The sequence below is a fragment of the Danaus plexippus genome, assembly GCF_018135715.1.
Source record: "Danaus plexippus chromosome 18 unlocalized genomic scaffold, MEX_DaPlex mxdp_20, whole genome shotgun sequence".
NCBI lineage: Eukaryota > Metazoa > Arthropoda > Insecta > Lepidoptera > Nymphalidae > Danaus > Danaus plexippus.
This window is the reverse complement of record NW_026869853.1, coordinates 174,281-187,942: the sequence shown is the minus strand read 5'-3', so window position 1 is coordinate 187,942 and position 13,662 is coordinate 174,281.

The window sequence follows — 13,662 nt, the reverse complement described above, 5'->3', positions numbered from 1 at the left end:
CGTTGGAGACGCAATGCACACTCGAAGATCGTCTGCACAGAGAGGACAGTATGAAGTCAGAACTTGAATAACTGAATACATAATTTGGGGTATTGACTTATATAGACAATTGTTGCAAAGTTTTATGCTTAATTATTTGTGTTCTTCATTTGAAAAAATAAGAAAGGTCTATAATTGCTTTAAATTAAAAAGATGAGTATCACTTTCACCTCATCTGCGAGTGATGACGGTTGCTGTAAAGAAACCGAAACGTATTATGTAGATATAAAATAATAAGAACGCGTAATATTCTAAAACTTTAGTTTTGTTGTACATAACTTGAAATCTTCAGATTTATTTCATTATTTATTTACTCGACTGATACAAGAACATACAATTTCGCAAAACAAAAACTTCACACATTAAGTATTCTGTTCGCATGCATTCAAAGAGAATTTGATACAGTTTCAATTTCAACTTCCAAACACAATTTTACTTGGAAAATCTACACATTAGAAACCAGCAATTTATTTGATTGTATGGAAGAGAGCAAGGTTTTATATAACTCGATATACGGCCTTCTTTGTTTTATTTTTATTGATAACAATAAAATATTTCGAAAATTAAAAAAAAAAATTATGAAAAACATATTGAACTCTTTTTTAATTTTTATTATTTTAATGTATTAAGCACGGGCTATTTGAGCAAAACTTTAAAACGCCAAATTTTTTTGCTGTAATCAGGTAAGTATGTAAATTTTATGTATGTAAAGATTCTTTACGTTCAATTTTGATCTGGAAATTGTTTCAGCATTCATTTAATTTTGTAAACTTTCCTAAAAGACTTCAAAAGTTCAGATTTAAAATAATTGTTAGATTTTTTAAATACGATTTTAAAGACAGAAGTTGCATTTGCTGTGAAGGTAGTATTATTATCCACCAGTATTAAAAGATACTCGTTTTGTGCATGTGGCAAGGAGGTAGATCATGAGATACATTTTTGTAAGGAAAGAGCCTTGGGGCTCGAATATGTTGCACTAGAATTAATTACTCCGTAACACAATACCGTTAAATTTTAATTGAATTTTGTAACAATAAATTTCGCCAGTACTTAAATGAAGCCCTAGTTTTTGCTTTATTTAAATCAGAATACTTTTGATTAAAATAAGTAAGTTGTAAAGAAATTTTTAGTATAGAAAATGAAGGTTTTTTAATTTCTATAAAATAAGTACGTAGATTTTTACATTAAGAAACAAAAAAAAAAAATCATTTACTTTTTTTTATTATTATTATGAATACTATAACGAGTTACTGATATTATAAATCTTAGAGAAAAATGATCGTATTGAATTTGTCTTATGCGATCGAATGTTACATAGTCTGGGTAATTTTAATCAATGTGTTGGACTTGGGTATAATATGAAGATCGCTGAACTAATGATAAAAGTTTGACTTCTTCACATTACACTAGAGAGACGGGTAATATATGAAAATTCGTTTTTGAACTATCTGTGGGAAAACTTTAAATGATAAATTAAGTGTGCTGTTTGAATAGATTTAAGGTTCTTCTTATTATTCCACAAAAGTAATAATTGATTTACAGTTGGAATACTAAACCTTTGTTATTGAGCTGTTAATACTAGGACATTCGAGATTTTAACATTTAATTTTGTTTAAACTAATGTAATTACTTTCACTTATTAAGTAAGTTGTGGTAATTAAAGGAATCTCTAATGTCAATGCGTTTTTTAAGATTTTGAGAAATGACTCCAATACCACCACAAAAGTCATCGCCTAGTTAAACGAAATTTCAAAGTGTCGAGAATATTATTCTTTCAATTCCAACCGTAAGAGCAAAAGAAAAAGCATACTTTACAAAGATAATAATCATAAATAGCTCGTTTCACTACAGCTTACTTAGAGTAGCAGAAGCTTAGCTCAAGGTAATTCTACCTGCTTCAAATACTTACTTCATAATATTAATAATATTTACCAACCAATTGTAGAATTGTCGTAGGTACAGACTGAGCAAACATTCATTCACCGTCAATCTGATTATTCTTTTCTCCCTTTCATAGCATCTGGACTTATCTCTACAGGTACGGGCGCGGCCTTAATTCACTTAAACATTGAACATACTGTATAACGTGTAAATATATAATATAGATATATAATAAAAATAAAAAGACTTTTAAACATATTCAGATATACATATGCTTTCAATGACTCTCTACTAAGAAGTCTTGAGCGCTGTAGTTTAAATGCAGTCACATAACTTGACGCATAAAGTTGTGTGAATTAGAAGCAGTTTTGATTTAGTCTTCAGTTGATGTGAGTTTGTAACGGATGCTGTGTTTTGGGACCGAAGCGTACATACGTCCAATTAAAATCATTACTCTTACCCATTAAATTTTATCATTAGAAGAAATAAATTAAAGGTTGATCTTTAAGTTTTAATAGAAGAAGTTGAAATTAAAAACACTATTTAGTGCATAATAATTAAATAACCTTTCAAATGTTGTGCTTACATATAAAAAGTTTTTTTTTTTAAATTTAAATTATCGCGAGGTTTAAAATTTAAATTTGTCTTTTTGTATACACAAAAAAATCTTTCGGTTTTCTAAATACTAGAATATTCTAAATACTCGAAAATTCTAAATACTCGAAAAATTCTAAATACTCGAATATTCTAAATACTCGAATATTCTGAATACTCGAATATTCTAAATACTCGAATGTACTATGGTACTTCTTCATATTATTGTTTAATAAATAATTGACAATTCTCATACATAGAGGAGTCCGAATTTTTCTTCATTTCATTTTCTTTTTTGCTATAAGAAATAAAATATTTGAAATTAATATTTGTGAATTTTAAATAAGAAGCTTTAAAAAAATATATAGTCAATTCTTCATATTTTACGAGTATTATATATGAGATAATATTTATCTTTCATGTACAGAAACCAAAACACTTGTTGACTAATTATTTTTTTATGAAATTCTTAAACATTAATTAATTTTTTTCACTATTAAGTATGAAAAAGAATAAGAAATTACAGCCATAGAAATCCAGCAAAAGATTTGATATCGTAGAGGTGGAATCTCTTAGGTACATCCGAGACTCGAGAGTAACTTTTTATCAAAATTATGTACCTACATAACTTTATTCAAACTATAATATAAATTAAAACTACGTGAATTGAGGACAAATACATGTATTTTTTAATAAAAGTACTTTTGCTGTATTAAAGAATTTGAATTGACATACATTAATAATATTTTAAAATATTTATTCACAACAAACCGTAATAAATTTGAGACGACAGTAAAGTAATGAATCGGAAAATTGCTACCATCGCTCCGGGGACTTTTGGTGTAGAGGAAGGTTAATGGTTTTGGGATTAGGGTTACTAGTACTGTCATCTCTTACACGAAACGCAACTGTCACAGCTTTAGCTCGAAATTTTGTAAGAGGTTTGTGTTATAGGGCTGAAGGCATGACGGATTACCAAATGACTGAATAGTAGACGTGGCTTTTAAAAATAGATATGTTCATTCACATTTATTTTAAATTACTGCGTATATATTACTTATGTATGTATAAATTAATAGATAAATTTTAAACACGCCCGTATCCGACTATATATAAATGGTAAAAAAAGATATGTAAAATGATCAAAATCTAATTAAGGCAAACTATTATTTTAACGACTTTTTCATTTAACAATGAGAAATAAAGGTATGGAATTAGAAAAAAAGTAGATATAGTAAAACCGTTTATACTATTCTCTATAATTGGTTAACTCGTACATGGATATAATAAATGTTATTTAATGAGGACTTCTGAGAATTCTATCATTCACTGTCATGTATCTGTCCGTCTGAAAGTCCCTATACGATACGTTATTATTGATATTTAATCCAAGGAGTGTTTGATATGACACATGATAGACACGAAACAATTTGTATATTAATTTAAAAAATATATTAATTAATAAGATATTATATTTTTGTTCTAGTAAGTTTGCAAAAATATTTATTTTATTCTTCACTCAAATTAACAAATTAATGTTAATTATAATATAATAGTTAATGCTACACGCTATATCAAGCCAATGACAAGCCTGACCTTCCGCGACGTCGTTACTTTTAATTTATCAGCTTCAAATACGATCAAATTCTAATAAGACCTACGACATAAGTTTCACATTTGAAAATTTTAAATCATCTACTTTATTCTTAAAAAAAGATTATTATTCCTTATCTCAGTTTGATAACTCAGAGCGATAAGAATCTTTATATGACGTTATCGTGTCATGGTATCCGCAGGTGATATGGAGATTGCCATATGTTATAGGTACAACGAAGGAAAATAAAATTAACGCTATATTCATTTCATTGTGACAATAATTTCAAAATCTTTAAACACATTATGAAGAACAAATAAAAATTCCTTCCAAATTCCAAATCAAATCAAATCCAAGTAAGACTTCCATTCGTGAGATCTCACATTTATTACTGTATGTCATTCGACTTGGTTAAAATTGGATGTCTCTTATCCAAATTAACAAAGAAATATAAATGGTTTTTATTCGCCAAAGTCAACATTTTCTCTTCTCAAATGCTTCTTAACCTAGGAAAAGAAATTAAGAATTTCACAGGGACGGATGAACAATCAAGCTTTCAAGTGCCTTTGTCACCAGAATTCTTTTGACTTTCTAACCAACCTTCCACAGACAGTGCACACTGTACTCATAAATTTATAAAATTCTACACATAAATTTATTTGAAGGATAACATTACATTAAATTAAATAAAAATATTTTTTTAATGTGTACGATTTAAAATCTTGATTGATGTTTGGACTTAAAGTATGTTTTAACTTATATTCTTAGTTTTTTTTCCATATTTAATAATATTTTAACAAAGTAGATAACCAACAGGTCAGTAAAAGCTTGGATCTACTATAATTACCTAACTTCTCGTTTAAATTGGCCTTTCCTCGTCTATGATTTTAATAAAACCCTTTTGTCAAAATTAGATGCAGGCATCATAAGGATGTTGAAGTTGTGGCTCGGACTCGCGATATCGGCTGATTCATTAGCTTTATTCAGGGACCGCAATAGTTTTGGGATGAGTCTAAAAAGGTCATCGGAGCACTATAAACACCTAAGAGTTTCCAAGACATATATCCTGAGGAAATCCCATGATCACGTCGTTACATTACTCCCAAAACACAAAAATGCCCCAGAGCTAGAGTCAAGACTTGAATTCCATAAACAGTTTATGATAGGAGCACAAAATAACAGAGTAGGATAAGGATCAAGTAAGAAGCCCCAAGATACGAATATATTGAAGTCTTTTATTCCGCAAGGCGAGAAAGGTAAATACAAGATCCATGCAATGTGTTTCGAGAAGCAAAGCGAGTGGTTAGACATACGAGATTTTTGCATCCCATTAGCACTTAAATGACACACCGTTATTCATGATTGGTCGCCAGTACTGCTAAAATTTTATCTCCGTTCCAAATGGCTCTCATAGATCAGAGTAATTTAGTAGAATGAGGTAAAGGTACCGAAAAAACTTGTTATATCTTTGGGAAGGCAGTTGGAACTGCTAAGCTTTTGCAGGTAGGATTTAGCTAGTGAGCCAAGAGTATTAACCGCTGATAATACTCGCATCGTCACGATAGGGTTTTGGAAATCATACGTCAAGCGGTTAGTTTTTCGGTAGCCAGAGCCCAAAAGGAAATAACCACAAACGAGTGATCGATAGGTTTTGTAATTGAGGGCACTAGGGCTATAAAAACAAAGGTTAAGCCTTACTCTATCCTTAAAGCGGCTTCGGATTGGACTATTATGATGGTTACGTATGAGAAACAATACGAAAGAGAATAATTGTGCGTCGGCCTCCAGACCAGTCATATTTATGTGTTCGCGAATTTTAAAGCGCGTTGTGATTATAGAGCTTCCGTTTCCTGGGAAACTAACGTCCCCAAAGACCATGCCATCAAGGTCAATAAATATGACAAACTCACTAACGAACTCAATTGAAATAAGTTCGTCGTGGATTTGTACGCCTTGGGCCTTGCCCAGAACTCACGTTAATTCATTCTTGGAAAGTGCTTCGAAGGCAGTCCTCGTAGGTTCTATTCAAATTTGGTTAGGTAGAGCGAGGAGCTTGGACGGGGAGGTGAGCGTTTAACGCGCGTTAGATAGGGGCCCCTTAAACCTTCACCTGGGTCGCAAGTCCCAGACACTGTTGAAGCTCCTCTCCTTGCAACGCGATTGACCTAGCACCCGCACGTTGAATCCATTGAATGCTAATGGAATAGTTTTGTCTCATAAATATTTTTTGATTACTGTTATTTAGTATTTTCTCCATACAGTGTTATTGTGGAAATTTTATGGTTAGAAAAGTGGGGTATCGCTGTGAGGTTGACAATTGTGTGTTCCATAAATATTTTTTTTATTTCTACTGACGTGATTTGAATGGGTTTAAAATATGAAATTCGTGTTAAACCTTGTTTTTGCTTTAAAATGTGACCAGTCTATCCCTTACGCTACATAGACCGATATAACATTGTAAATAGTTTACACAATGGATTTATTGAAGCTTTTTACATTTATCTTTTCTAAGCAAAGCAAGAAAGTATATTAACAAATAACAAACAAATTTAATTCCTAAATAAAAAATTAATAAATGGACATTGGATTGATATGATGAGAAATTCTATTAGAAAAAAATGTTGACGTTTTTATAGTACCAATTAAGTACTGTAATATTTTATGACAATTCATTTTGTATAATTATAAAGTATAGGAGCGATAACATTGACTATTTATAATTATCGACTATTTTGAATAAAGATTGCGTTTAGGGTTTATTTAAACTAATAATCGGAGTATGGAAAAAAATATATATTACACTTTATTCAAATAATTATATTTTTTTAGGCTTGTGACACACACAAATAAAATAACAATTATAATCCTAAAATAAAAAATTCTAAGAAACCATCGAAAGAATCAAATTTTGATCGTTATATCATTTGTACTTTGTAGTCACAAGTCCATAAACGCTGGACACCAGATGTAGTATATTTATGTGCAGGATTATAGAATGGTTTACTCTCGACACATCGGGATAGGTGGACTACAATCCTAAAAAATATTTTTAAAACTATTCCAAACTGTAAGCAGTTCGTTTCGATCCTGTGGAAAAGATTCTTTGACAGTGAAAAATTTTATTCAAATAATTCAAACTTTTTCAGACATGACAGACTGACCAAAAGAGATTTGAAAATTTTGCATAATTTTGAAATGAAACAAAAATTTTCAGGAATTGTGTTAAAAAAGGCGCAATATAATAATTTTTTAACCAACATTGCCTATTAATGTTTTAAAAATATAGCTTGTTTTTAGGATATGGTGATTAATTAAAATGAAAACAATATGTAAAGATTTGCGTTTTATATATTTTTTAAATTACATCTATTAAATCTCGTCGATTAGATTGATTTAATAATTTTAACATATTTTAATCCTTAATTTTTAAATCCAAAAAGAAATTTAAGTATAAATAATTTCAAATTATACAAGTAAAATTTTGATACGCAATATGTGCTCCGTAGTTTTTTATATAAATTTGACTTGGGTATTGCTCGGCTACCTTCCTTGATGATATTTAGAAAAATTGCCGTAAATGGCGAGTGCACTGTTTTTGTAAAACTCGTATGCGAGAATGATCTACAACGAAAGAAAGGAATTTTACCATTAATTTAAGTGTATGCTGTTAAAAAAAGGGTGTAGAAGCGAATCTTGCAATTCCTGCAGACAATCTCTGTTGTATATCATATCAAATACCAAAAGTCTGGCTTTTTTTAAGCATGTGCGCAAAAGTGAATAGATGGATTTTAATCAAATCTTGGTCTTTGGTCGATGAAATTATTCACCCTATTTTGCACGTGTCTTCACGAATCCAAAATTCAAAATTGTTTCGCGGCACCTGCACTGGCACTAGAACGTCACACATACCTTAACCAGCGACTCATAAGTTATTCCAGAGAATTGTGCTGTCATACTATGATAAGAGAAATAAGATTCCTTGACTTGGACTCCATAAACCACTCATCGAAACAATCTATGATTTCAAGGATATATTTTGAAAAAATCGAGAACAAGATCGATACTAGTTCAAGACATTTTCGAGACATCAAGTATAACTGCTTGAGGTTCAATGTTGTTCTCTAGAGCTTTTTTCCCCTTAAATATTTGACGTATACCAGAAGATGCACAGAGGACGTAGTGCATTGAAACCCTTACCGGCCTTCACTCAGAAGATCATAATCTTCTAAATATGTGAGGTGATGTGAGGTGTTCTTTCAATGAACATTTCATAACGTTACAGAGTTAATTGAATTTTCCCGAGTATTCATTTAAATGAAACTAGTGTTATTCGGATTTACTACGCGGATTTTATTATTTAAAAACTACATAATCCCGACGTTTCGGTTACTTTGCAGCAACCGTGATCACGGGCAGACGAGGTGTCATATATCAAACAACGAAAACGAAGTCCTGGGTAACGGCTACTTCTAATCTATATCAATACTGCATGTCAATCAAACAGTTCTAATAATTTATATTTATATGGGTACTTAAAAACTGGTCAAAAGTCATTTTTTGACTGTATTGACATCATAATACAAACGAAATTTCAAAGTTAATTTAGTCTTAATTTATATGAATTTAATAGGTAGTTATATTTATGACTATAAAACTTTAAACTTACGATAAAGTCAGAGGGTTTAACTCAATCGGTTTTTCTTATGGATTAGAAACTAACTTAAGTTACTTTGTTGTTACCAACTATAGAAATAGGTCACTATTGATAAAATGAAATATTAAAAATATTTGATTTTTTATTTTAATTATTATTCAACGTTTATATTATGATTACATTACTGTATTGTTCATGGGATGGTTGGATAGAGTTACATTTCACCATTATTTTTATATAAAAGTATAAGATAGAATTCTTTGTTTTAATATTTAATGTGTAAAATAATATGAATGACAAAAATAAAAAACACATCCTTATTTTATCGGTATCAATGAAAAATTTGAATTGATAAAAAAAAACTTTAAATTCTATTACGACATTGTATAGGGCGCATGAAATGTCTAAAAGCTTAAAGTTTAGTTACGGCAAAGCTCTCGGTGAGTGAGCACGTCCCGTTGCTTCGCGTTCTTCTCGATCGAATCTATTCAAACAAGAAAGAGGCGAGCCTAAAAGAGCAATTTATAAATCAAGGGTCTATTAAAATTTCAGTATGGATAAATAAAAAGTGTATTGTATGAATTTATTTACTTAATATTATCACTTATAAAAGTAGTCTTAAATTTCACTAGATTGGACGTTAACTTTAATAACGCTTATTATTTAATCAAATATTAAATTTGATGAGTTAGAGTTTGTAGAGGCAGATTTGTTTGAACTGGCGAAAAATCGCTTCGCTTCACTTCGACGGAGCAATTTAATAAAGTGCAAAGTGGCATCTCTCTGGTGAGCTCTTAGTTTTTTGGATGACCAAAAATGAATTAGTGTTCAAGTAACGAAATTTTCAAGTTTCAGAAGTCCATAACTCTCAGGTAAAATAACATTATTTTCTTTAATTTTTAATAATATTTCATAACAAATTAAAGAATTATCGTTTATTAAATTTTGCTTTAGCAATATATTTAGTTAATGCTGTTACGTTAAATTATGTCTACGTGGGAACTATTTACTCAGTAAATATCAACATTTAGATAGGCATCGTATAGATGAAAATAACAAACGTATAAATAAGTTTATAAAAGTATTTATAATAAAGAACTAAGACGTTTCGACGGATTGTTAAAATAATTAAAAGTTAATAATTTTAAACATATTTTTATGAACTTCCACCGATGTCTACATAGAAAAGTTATTATAGATTATAGATCCATGAAGATGAACACATGTTCATCCTCATGAATCTACATTCTACAAACACAAACACACACACACACAAATATATATATAGCAAACGTTTTCATCCGCAACTGTATTCCCGAAAGAATAGAGAGTCGAATATCGAGTTTTCTAGCGACATTGCATCCTAATAAGTATAAATCACCCCAAAGAAACTACGGAGATGGAAGCCATAAAAGTTTGTCCATTAACTCTTATAAATATTTAGATGTCAAAAATTTATATATATCTCAAATGGAAATACGATTACCATCGCGCGGGTTTCATGTTCAGCTGATACGATCTCAAATTTATCTTATAACTCGTACTTTCGGGTATTTTTAGAACTGTAGTATTATTATAGTATCCTTGTAGTATCATTTTAGTAGTGTGAAACAATGAGCATTCGAAATTTAGATTACCTTATTTAACGTTCCAAATACAGATCATAAACTTGAATTAACTGTTTTTTGTTTTGTTGTTCGTTACTTGATAAGAAGAATTCGATTTTAAAGATTACATTTTTGGTAATGCGGCATAGGAAGCTTTTTGAGGATCGTTAGAAAAGTACAAAAACAAAAATATTTCAGCTTGTGGTTTCCTTCTGTAGCTTTCGATGAGGGTTTTCAAAATATATTTACTTACTGCTTTAAGCAGAGCAGAGCAGACGAAGTTAAGGCTTGTATCAAAAAGAAAAATTTCGTGACAAAGACACTGGCTCCAAAAATAAGTGTGTTTAATATTAAATACATAAAACTTTATTGAAGAGAATGTTATAAAAGTGACATATAATTTTGAGATGACTCCTTTGACTACGTTCTATTTATTGTACATGAAGCACTATAAATTATAAGATGTATTACGGACAGACAATGTAAATTTAACTTATTATTTGCAGCACGCTCGAGTAGTTCAAAGTTAAAGCATAATATGTAATTTCACGATACGTGAGTTTAGGCTGTCAAGCGATCGTTGAGGAAGAATCATTACAACTATCTTATGTAGATATACACAGAGCTAAAGCGATATTCCGTGGTTTTTAAATAAATAATAACCTGTACATGCTCACTGGTTCACTTGAGTTTTTTTAATATTATTAATAAAATCTTTTATTGTTTATTATATTTGTATAACTAACTATCTGTAAATATTTATGTAACTACTAAATTGAGTTTTGAAATTGAAGTTGAAGTGGAATATTTGAAGTTTGGAGGCAATTTAAATTATTTTGATACAGACCATTTTAAAATTATTAAGAATAGTAGTATTTGTCTATTGAATTTATTGAGATATATTAACTTATCGGAAGAATTAAAGAGCGGTATATTTCGTAAATAATTAGATTATTCGCAGACTTTTATTCTACCTAAGCTGTCTGTACGTACGTAATTTGTTCGGGTAAAATCTCGCAACTTAAAGTAGATATCTTAAATGTTTTTATACTATACAAAATGTTGTATATATAATTATTAATGCACTTTCAAAAAAGAACTTGCTAAGAATAATTCGAATACGTATCCAACGATAACTACCAATATAAAAACAAGTCAAAATTAAAAAAAAAAAAGTTTTATACAGCAAGAATTATTTGGGTGCTCTGAAAGGAAACAATAATTTTTACTTTAAAACCTTCCTATCTACTTATGACCGATGACGTCATTATATAATTTATATAATAAAAAGCTTGTCGCAATATTTACTTGTCTAGACAAAACAACTAAATAGATAGCTAAATGAGATTGATTGTTACTAATAAATGTTTCAAACTATTTAGTTTAGTCATTTGAATACGAGTAATTAAATCACAGAACATTGAATTTATATCAGTTGCATAACAGTCGTTGCTGAGGATGACCGTCGATAGTGAAATATACATTGTAATTACTTATATATGTATACATATATATATTTACATTATACATCATTAACAAGACGCGATGAAGATTAAATTTTATATTAATGCTATAAACGTTTAGAATTCAAGAAAATATTAACGTATGTCGAAATGCATCTAGCTATAAAGAATGTTATATAAGGTCGATCTTAGGTAAATTAATAAAAATTGCATTACTTGTGTAGAATATTGTTAGCAATTTTATAAGATAATCTCGGATGCATAATTTATGAATAATTCCATTATTATTTCAATGAAACCCATATAAAATATCAGCGAAAGTTAGAACCATTAATAAGACAAGTTTGTATTTATAATTAAAATATATTATGGTCATAAATTTTATATGAAAACTCGATTAAATATTTCAGAAGCTGTTTGAAATGTTTTAGTAGTTACATTTAAATGAAGGGAGGATTGAAATGAAGTGCGCAGTGTTGAGAAGAAGTACTCGTTTATTGTTTGTTTTCATGTTTTCCTGTAAATTTTCTTTTGCAGTATATTCCTTAAAATTAACCAATCAATATTAATTTTCTAACAAACAAAATAAAAAGCATTGAGTTTTAAAATAAAGTACCATCGAGACGCAATTGTACATAAATTTTCTTTGGATAATATCTTCGCGACAATAAATTTACGCTTACAGTAATTTATAACACAAATGTGGGTATCTATTTTTAAAAAGCTCTATACTATTTAAATATTAAACTAAAGTTATTATCTGAGATCCTTAATTAGTTATAACTTATATGAAGGTTTAAAAACTGTTTAGCAAGTCGATTTATGTTTATTAAACACGTATTTGATTACTTTGGAATGTGTTCTGGTCGAGTTATAATGATATCATTAATGTCGAAGGTGTCAGTCATTTAACATAGCAATCATGAATCGACCGTTCCTATGATTTTTAATAACTTTGAGCTCTTTATAATCAGTTTTAAATTAAAATTAGTTTTCCATTGCCGTATATAAAAAACATTGATTTTTATTTTGAACCTTCGAAATCAATACATATTAAACTGTTGATTTAAACAGATATTTAAATGTTTTTCGGCAAAACGTAGAAAAATGTTTCTTGCATTTGTTATGTGTGTGATTTAAATGACCACGTTTTTTCACAATTTAGCTTAAGATTCGATATTTTTCTGTCTATGTTAAAAGACACATAACCAAATAATATCGTTAGCACTTAAAAACAATGAATTTTAACCGCGCAGTCTTCAGCGAAAGGTAATATTTATTATTATAGTAATGAAAATAAATAAATCATCTTAAAAAAGATAGGCATTTAATCCTTACTTATTTTATCAGGAAGTTAAAATTTCATCTATATTGTCAAAACAAACAGACAAAAAATTAATTTAAATGTTGTATGTATATAATACGTATAATCTATGCATCGGTGTGGGTAAAATGCGAATATTTAACCATTACAAAAACACCCCAATTGTATTTATTTGTAGTGATTTAAGTTATGTAAATAATAATTATTATTTAAAGTATAGTTTGCTGTCATTTAGACAGAATTAAAGATTCAACAATATATTAAATATGGTTTCGTAATTATTCGTAACAGTATGCTAAAATAAAAACTTATAGATGACAATAGAAAGGTAACAGAATCTTAACTACACTCATTTTTGTTGTACACGAGACACATCGGGTTCAAAATTTAAGGGCTTATGGCATGAATGTTAAAATTCTCAAAAACGAACTTAATTAATGTAAATCTGTATATTGAAAACAATATTTTGACTTATATTTTTAGTATTCTACTATATTACTAATAAG